The following is an 8,801-nucleotide window of genomic DNA, read 5'->3' as shown; positions in this document are numbered from 1 at the left end:
CCCGGCCACGGCGGCCAGGGGGTGACACCCACACGAGGTGAGGCCATTTCAGGTCCCCGGTTGACGCGGGGGCGGGAGGGAGAGAGACATGGCACAGGCAAGGCAGGGCGGTCACCTGTTCGGGGCAGGGGGAGGGCCGGCAGCACCGGGGAAGGGCGGCAATGCACACGGGGCAAGGGCTGTGGGGCAGGGACGCGGGTGCCTGCCCAGGGAGAGGAGAAAGGACCCAGGCACGCCAGGCAAACCAGCACGGGGTCACACCACCACACACACGAGGGCAGTCCCATGACACCTGGGACACCAGGCGGCCTCAGTCGCCCCAGAGCACTCCACGACCCGGCCCCACCAACCAGGGCCCCATGTGCAAAGGCTTCCCCCCCCCTGCCACGTGGGGGGGGTTCGTCCGCCTCATCTCACCCATCCGTCCATCTTTCCACCCTCATCTCATCCGTCCTTCACCTAGTCCACCCTCCAGGGCCTGACGCCTGGGGGAAACGCTCCTGAGCGAGGCGGCCCGAACCATGCTCGCTCACCACCTCCACACCACCAGCTGCGACCCCAGGCGAGTGCGGGAAGAACCGACGGGCGGCTCGCAGCGGGGGAGGCAGGGGCAGAGGCCGCCGGGGGACGGGGCGCATCCCCCTCCTCCACTTCCCCTTCCAAGGGGAGGGGCACCACGCGCCCACGCAGCACACAGCCCGGCGCTGGACGCCAAAACCCGGCCCGGCCCGGCGTGACCCTCCCCCAACTCGGAGGGGGGAGGCACAGGCCGCATTAGGCAAAAGAGCAGCGCTTGGCCCCCACCGCGGGGGCCAGCGCACCCCTCGCGCGAGGGCGGCTCTTGCCCACACGCTGTGGCAAGTAGCGCCGGCAGCTACTGCCCTGCAGACTTCAGGAGGGGCGGCGGCTGGGGGGTCCAGGTACCCCAAGGCCCCCCTCTCAGATCGCTAGAGAAGGCTTTCTCACCGAGGGCGCGTCGTGCCCCACACACCATCGCTCGCCCCTTCGGGGACCCACGGGAGTGGGAACACTCCCAAAAAGTGGGAAGTCAGAAGGGGGGGGGGTCTGCGGTATGGGTAAAGCACACAGCCCATGTGAGCGTCCACGGTCAGAGCCGGGAGGGCAAGAGTCTGTGCTGCCACCAGGCTTGCCTTTCAGACTTTTCCACGTGGGTGGAGGGATGCCACGTCCGGAAAGCCAGACGGGGACCCCCCCTTCACATCTCCCGGCCCACCGCGGTCGCTCTCACGACCACATGCAGCCTTCCCGGTCAAGGGAGAAGCATGGGGCGTGCCACTCAAGGGCCAAGGGCTGCCCTCACTGGCACACAGTGAGGGAGACCCATGACAAGGGGTCCACCTGAGCCCCTCCCGGGGAGGGGACACAAGCTTCCCCTGCCTTACCGTCTCGACCCCCTCCCCTGAGCTTTAGGAAGCTGCTCGTGGGGCACGCCACCACCACAGTGGGGACCCGAGGGGACTCACCGCTGGGAGAGGAAAACGACACCACCGCTCGGCCTCGGGCATCTGACAGGCAACCCGGAGTACTCCAGGGGCACCACAGAGGACCAGGGGAGGCACGCTCACGCACCCGCAGGGATGCGAAGCATGGCAGCGAGGGAGGCCTCCCCCCACTTTGGGGAGGGACCGCTCGCAAGGCACACGCCAAGGAGGCAAAGCGAGAATGCCTGCTGCGTCCCAAAGGACCCAGGCCCCCCCCCCCGACTGACACCCGAAGGCAGCAGGGCGGGAGACCAGAGGTCAGGCTGGAGGCCGCACCCCTGCCTTCCCCCACACCACCCGCAGGTGGGGGAGGAGCAGCGAGGGGCCCGCGACAGAATGAGAGGCGCGGCCCAACTCACCATGAGCGGCCGTCCCTCACCTGGCGCGGCTTAAGCCCAAGCCCAGGAGAGCGCCACATCACCACATCGATCAGTCCTGGCAGAGCCAGGGAAGAGCCCAGAAGAGGGGAGGGAGGGAGGGAGGGAGGGAGGGCCAGCAAAGACAATCACCACGGGGGCCTGCTTCAGCTTCACCGGCCCCCCCTCCTCCTCCTCCTCCTCCTCCTCCCCTTCCTCTCTCAGGGGAGAGACAGCGGCTGACAACCCCGGGAGGGAGAATGCCTGACACGTGGCACGGAGCCAACAGGGTGGGGTTGTTCCAGCCGAGCCGCCGGGTGCCCGCAGCAGGGAGGCACACAGGGTAGAAGACCCCACAGGGCCACGCGCCCTGCCGCCCTCGGGTCAGCCAAAGACCGGAGGGGACACCGCAGCATGGGCCAGCTGGATGCACAAGCGAGAGCCGGCGCACAGGCCCAGGCGAGCGGCCCCCACGCGGGGTGCAAAGGGCAGGGTCAGGCCTTGGACAGCAGCCGAAAGCCCAAAGCCCCCCACGTGCATCCAGAGGCCCAAGGTCTCCAGCGACAGGCGCTGAAGAGGATCGTGTCAGCATCTACCTGGTGACAGAAAAGGCCTATTTCGGCCGCGAAAAATGTCCATGCCCAGCAGCGGGGCCCACCCACAGGACGTGGGGGTATCCCCGGAACCCCCATCCGGACACTTGTCCCCCAGCCCTGCCCTAGAGTCGCCAGACCCAGCGCTCTCAGGGCCATCTGGTCGACCCGGGGAGCGTGACCGCAAGGAAGGGACAGGGACAGGAAGGAGGTGGAGCCGGCCGGCCAGCCGGGGAAGCCCTTCCCGGCTTGCCCACGCGGGCAGGTATCGGTCTGTCCGGAGCTCCAGACGGGGACTTGGCTCCCCCAAAATCCAGGACACACCATCCAGCTCAGGCCGGTCCCCACCTCCCGACAGATCGACCGACCGACAGGGAAACACTCCGAGGGCGGGGGGGCGGGGGGGGGGGGAATGAGAGCGTGGGAAACGAAGTCTTGTCCAACGACCGGGACCCTACATGGGCACGCCTCAGGCCCAGGTGCACCCTTCCCGGCCACACCCGGGAGCAGGGGGCCGGCGGGGTACCATCCACCATCTCCGGATCCATCAGGACTTGGAAAAAAAATGTTTCCACGGAGGCGCCTCCGACGAACGGACCCCGCGAAGGAAGGCGCCGGGGCCCGAGCCACCCTTTCCGCTCCACCCCTCACGGCTTGTGCCGGTCTAGACCTCGTCAGTACGACTCCGCACGGGCCGGCGGTAGCCATCAGTCGGGGGGCAGGGGGGGAGGGACCCATGCCGGCATGACGACCGGGAAACAAGCGTGCCGGCCACCGAGCCTGTCGCGCCCTCCAACGCCCTCACAGCGCACAGCCCGGGCCGCTCCTCACTTCGGGGATGAGAGGCTGGAGGGACGGCGGGCGGGAGTCATTCACGCTCCAAAGGGCGACCCGGGACAAGGCCAGGCCACCCGAGCACAGGCAGTCCCGGGCGCCGCACACCCTCTCCCCTCGCTAGGGAGGCGGCCCGGCCCAGGCCTGGTCGGTCCCCGGGGCCGGAGCGGCAAGAGCGGATGCTGGTCGACCCGGCCAGGCGGCCCCAGAACCTGCCTGGGGAGCGCGGTGACAGTCACTCCCTCACAGGCCTGCACGCCCAATCTCCGGTGAGAGAGGGACACTCCCAGGCCTCTGAGCCACCGGAGCTGTCGCCGCCAGTGTCGCCAGCCTCCCGGAACTCTGACTCAGGCCGGATGGCTGAGTCACATCCCTCGCGAAGGTCCCCAAAGCTGCAGAGGGAAGGGACGATATAAAAGCGGACACTAGATGGCACGCGACAACCGCCACCAACGTCACCAGGACAGATCCGGAAGGCCGGCCGGCCGGCGGCGACACAACGACACAGCGCCGGCCACCCAAATGCCCGAGCTCTTCCCGGGGCCGAGGCGCCAGGCGTCCTGCACGACCGCGAGGCTTCCACTACGGAGCTGCCTCCTGGCAAGGCACTGCGTGGCGTGATGGCAGCAGATGGAAAGAGGGGGGCGGCGGCGGCGGCGGCGGCGGCGGCGGGGAAGGAGCTGGGAAGAGGTTCTCGCTGTTGCCTAGAAGGAGCCGCGCTCGCTCCCCCAAGCATGTCCCTTCCTGGGCTTGGGAATTCCAGAGAGAAGCCGGCGCGGTGAGGGTGGCACTAGCGAGAGAGATCTCAGGTTCCCCTCCACCTTCTCTTCTCTCCCCCACCCCCACCCCACCTCCCTGCACGGAGCTGGAGGAGGGAGGGAGAGAGGGAGGGCGGGAGGGTAGGCGGGGACTGGCAAAAACGAAACCCGGCAAGCTCTCGGAGAACGACAACGCAGGAGTCGGTATACCTGCCACCCTTACCGACGGAGACGGTCTGTCAAAAGCAGACAAGCAAAGCCCAGAAGCTTAGGAAGGGAGAGAAGGATACAGTCGATCCTAGGAAAGTGGAAATGAAAATCTCTCTCTGCATAGACTGAGACAAAGTCCAAAGAGAACAAATGGCTGCCTGGGGCAAATGCTCTGGTGGTCAGGTCATAGAAACATGGATTTCAGCATGACTGACCAACCACAACGGAGGGAAAGTACAACGCAACACTATGAGTGTGTGTGTATGTGTGGGGGGGTGAACTGAAATCTCATCCAAAACAAAACAAAACAAAACAAAAAAAGGAAAACAACCCCCCCCCCAAAAAAAACCCAAAAAACAACAACAGATGAAGAAGAAGAAGGAAGCCCACGACCAACAGGGTCAAGGCTCCTGCTTTCTCACCGCGGTGGCTCTGGTTGCCCCTGTGTGGTGCAGGTTCCATCTCTGGCTCAGGAAAAACTTCCACTTGCTGCCCGTGTGTGTGGCCAAAAAGTAAAACATAAAGCTGAAACAGGAGGGAGAGGGGGTGGAGAAAACCCGAAACAAACAATAAACTTTGCAAGTCTCAGGATTGCCATCCTGGGGTAGTGGAAACAAATCCGACCAGGAACCATGAGGTTGCAGGTTTGATCCCTGGCTCACTTGTTGGGTTAAGGATCTGGCATTGCCGTGAGCTGTGGTGTCTGTCACAGACGCGGCTCGGATCCCGCGTGGCTGTGCCTGTGGTGTAGGCCGGCAGGTAAGGCTCCGAACTGACCCCTAGCCTGGGAACCTCCATGTGCTGCGGGTGTGGCTCCCCCCCAAAAAAAAACCAGAAAGAGAGAGAGAGAGAGAGAGAGAGAGAAGGAAAGAAAGAAAGAAAGAAAGAAAAGAGAAAGAAAGAGAGAGAGAGAGAGAGAGAGAGAGAAAGAAAGAGAAAGAAAGAAAGGAAGGAAAGAGAAAGATAGAGAGAGAGAGAGAGAGAGAGAAAGAAAGAAAGAAAGAAAGAAAGAAAGAAAGAAAGAAAGAAAGAAAGAAAGAAAAAGAAAGGAGAAAGAAAGGAAGGAAAGAGAAAGAAAGAAAGAAAAGAAAAAGAAAGAGAGAGAGAGAAAAGAAAGAAAGGAAGAAAGGAAGGAAGGAAAGAAAAAGAAGGAAAAAGAAATCCATCTCGGAGTTCCCGCTGTGCCTAGGTCACAGCTGAGCCTCAAGTTCGATCCCTGGCACAGGAAAGGCAGTGCAGCAGGAAAAAAAAAAAAAAAAAAAGAACAACTCCATCTTGCTGGTTGGGCAGGGGAGATGCAATTGCCGGATGACATTCCACAACTCTGCCAAACTGGCAAAACCACGACGCACTTAGTACAGGAGTCATTGAAGACATGGATGTGAAAGCATCTTCTTGCTATCGATTCATTTCCCACAATCCCAGGAAGAGCCATTGGAACAGGGCTCCCATTCTTGGCACGATATCTTTTCTATGTGTGGGTGGACGCATCTTTTCTCATGGTTGTTTTCCTTTTGACCAAATTTAACTTCAGCCTCCACCATGTCATCTTTTGGGCTCTCAAGCCTGCCATGAGAATATGGTCACCAAAGTCCTCGCCCAGAGGCACCTTTGCCCACCACCAGTGCCGCCGTCTCCCCCCACCTCCTCCTCCTCCTCCTCCTCCTCCTCCTCCTCCTCCTCCTCCTCCTCCTCCTCCTCCTCCTCCTCCTCCTCCTCCTCCAACCCCCGCCAAGCACCCCCCCCCCCCACCCCGCTTTGTATTGTTCAGCTGTCTTGCACTGGTCTCTCACACGGTGGCGGTGTGGTCCTATGCATGATTCCCAACCACATTCAAGTGGACTTCCGGGATCATCATTTTCTGTTTCCTAACTGCACTTTCGTCGTTCTTAGGAGGTTTGCTTCCCTTCCCCCCCCACCCCCCCCCCACCCCGCGCGCGCGCACGCTTGGTGTTGAATCGGAGCTGCATCTGCTAGCCTGAGCCACAGCCACAGCAACGGCGGGATCCGAGCCACATCTGAGACCTTATGCCACAGCTCGCGGAAAAATGCCAGATCCTTAAACCCCTGAGCGAGGTCAGGGATCAAACCTGCCACCTCGTGATTCCTAGTCCGATTCGTTTCCGCCGCGCCATGACAGGAATTCCTTCCTGTGTTCTTTTGGGTCATGGTTGTTTCCAGCTCCACAGAATTCCTCCCCGTGCTCATGTGACATCTGGGATGTGGCGGGTTGGGGGGGGGGGGGCAAGGTTTCGTTCCCCTACAGTCATGCCTTGAAAAAAGTCGTGTACAACGTTTCACATTCCAGATCCAGAAGCTGAATCCGCAGCCGGTTCCATCTCATGAAACCGATCTCCCAGCCCAGGAAAACCAAAGGTCGTGGTTGGAGCCCGTGATAAACCCCAGGTCTGAGTCCCGAGCACTGCTGCTCAGGGAAGATTTCGAGGTGTCAGGGTCCAAGGATCCTCCTGGGCACTTGGAAATGTCTCCGATGTGTGCAGGCAGGCATGAGGATGAGAAGGGGCTAAAGAGGGGCAGAGGGTGGTGATCTCTTGTCGGTGGATGTCAAGGGTTGGCGCTTCCTTTTGTGGATCTCCCGGAAAAGTCAAATGTGGGAGAAAAACTGGACCCGTGAGTTCGAGGAGAGGGATGGCCAGAGAAAACCAGAAGAATTCCATCTGCCGACCATTGGGTAGGTAGGAGGGCAAAAACCGAAACCTCGAGCATGACATGAACAGAACCACATGCTTCTAGCCACCCATAAACCCCGTAAGATAAGATCGTTTCTGCTGAGATACCCTCTCCCTCCCCCCACCCACCCAGGGCGAAGGATCCCTGGGTGGTGGCAGAGGGGCGGCAGCAGTCAGTGGCAGTGGCGGCGGGCATGGAACTTCCACAGGCCCTGGGGACACACCCCCCGCCCCCAGAAACCCCTAGAAGCTTGGAATTCTGATGTCTGTGGTGTGATGACCATAAACACTGGCTTTTGTGCCATGTCTGCTAGAAGATATGGTTTCCATGACAAATAAAGTGATTTTTAGCAAGTTTTTCTCCACTTGAGATGTATTGAAAATACGTCTTCATTCAGGGGGAGGTAGGTGTAGGTGACAGACGTGGCCGCTCAGCTCAGATCGGGTGATCTGGCAGGGCATAGCTCTGGCTGAGGTGCAGGCCAGCAGCTACAGCTCCGATTCTTCGACCCCTAGCCCAGGGAACTTCCATATCCCAAGGGTGCACTCCTAAAAAACAAAAAACAAAATGAACAACACACAAAGAGGGAGCATCTCATCGATGGCAGACCAAATTCCAATGTATATGTATACGTGTACATAGGTATGTACGTATGGATGTGTGTGTGTATGTGTATATTATCGAGAGAGAGAGAGAGAGAGAGAGAGAGAGAGAGAGAGAGAGAGAGGATTTTTTAGAGCCATAACTGTGGCATACGGAAGTTCCCAAACCAGGGTTCGAACCGGCATACATGGATACTAGTCGGGTTTGTTACCACTGAGCCACAACAGGAACTCCCCACATTCCAATATTTAATGAGAAAATACATTTTTGATGCTTTAGGCAACCCTGCAAACACCCTTATTTAAGTGACTGGACTTAACAAAAAGGAATCCCTAGCACCTAGTAACAGAACAAAGATAAAGAAACACAAGGCAGGAATTCCCGTTGTGGCTCGGTGGAAACGAACCCGACTAGCATTGACCCCTAACCTGGGAACCTACAAAATGGCACATGTGAAGCCCTAAAAGAAGACTACACACACACACACACACACACACACACACACACACACGGCACAGACAGATGCGAAAGGAAAAGAAAAGGAAGGAAAAAAGAAAAGGGAAGAAAGAGAGAAATGAACAGGCAGAGCAAGCCATTGTGAATGATCTCTAGGGACAGATATTTTTCTCCAAGCATAATTTTATTTTTCCCCAAGTGATACCAGACCTTCTCTCTCTCTCTCTCTCTCTCTCTCTCTCTCTCTCTCACACACACACACACACACACACTCTCCCTCCCTCTCTCTCTCTCTTTGAAAAAATTTATGTATTTAGTGGAGTTCCCATTGTGACTCAGCAGGTAGGAATCTGACTAGCATCCATGAGAGTGCTGGTTTGATCCCTGGCCTCGCTCAGTGGGTGAAAGATCTGGCATTGCCCTGAACTGTGGTGTAGGTTGCAGACACAGATCGGACCTGGTGTTGCTGTGTCTGTGGTGTAGGCCAGTGGCTCAAGCTCTGATTCCCTAGCCTGGGAACCTCCGTGTGCCGTGAGTGCCACCCGAAGAAAGCAAGGGTAAAAAAAAAAAAAAAAAAAGAAACATAAAAACCTGGATTGGGGAGATCCCATTGTGGCTCATTGGTAACAAAGCTGAGGAGCACCCACGAGGATGCAGATTCGATCCTGGGGTGGGGGGGTGGGGTGCTGGTGCTGGTGGTGCTGAGGTGTGTGCGTGTGGGGTGATAAATAGGTTACCTCTGGCTTCTGGGGGGTGAGAGTCAGCATGGTTTTCCTGCACCTGCTGCTCCTGGGCAAT

This window comes from Sus scrofa, chromosome 8 (genome assembly GCF_054392235.1).
Source record: "Sus scrofa isolate SSC_HxYL_T2T_F1_AM1 chromosome 8, Sscrofa_HxYL_maternal_Yorkshire_Landrace_v2.0, whole genome shotgun sequence".
NCBI lineage: Eukaryota > Metazoa > Chordata > Mammalia > Artiodactyla > Suidae > Sus > Sus scrofa.
This window is presented reverse-complemented; position numbering follows the sequence as displayed.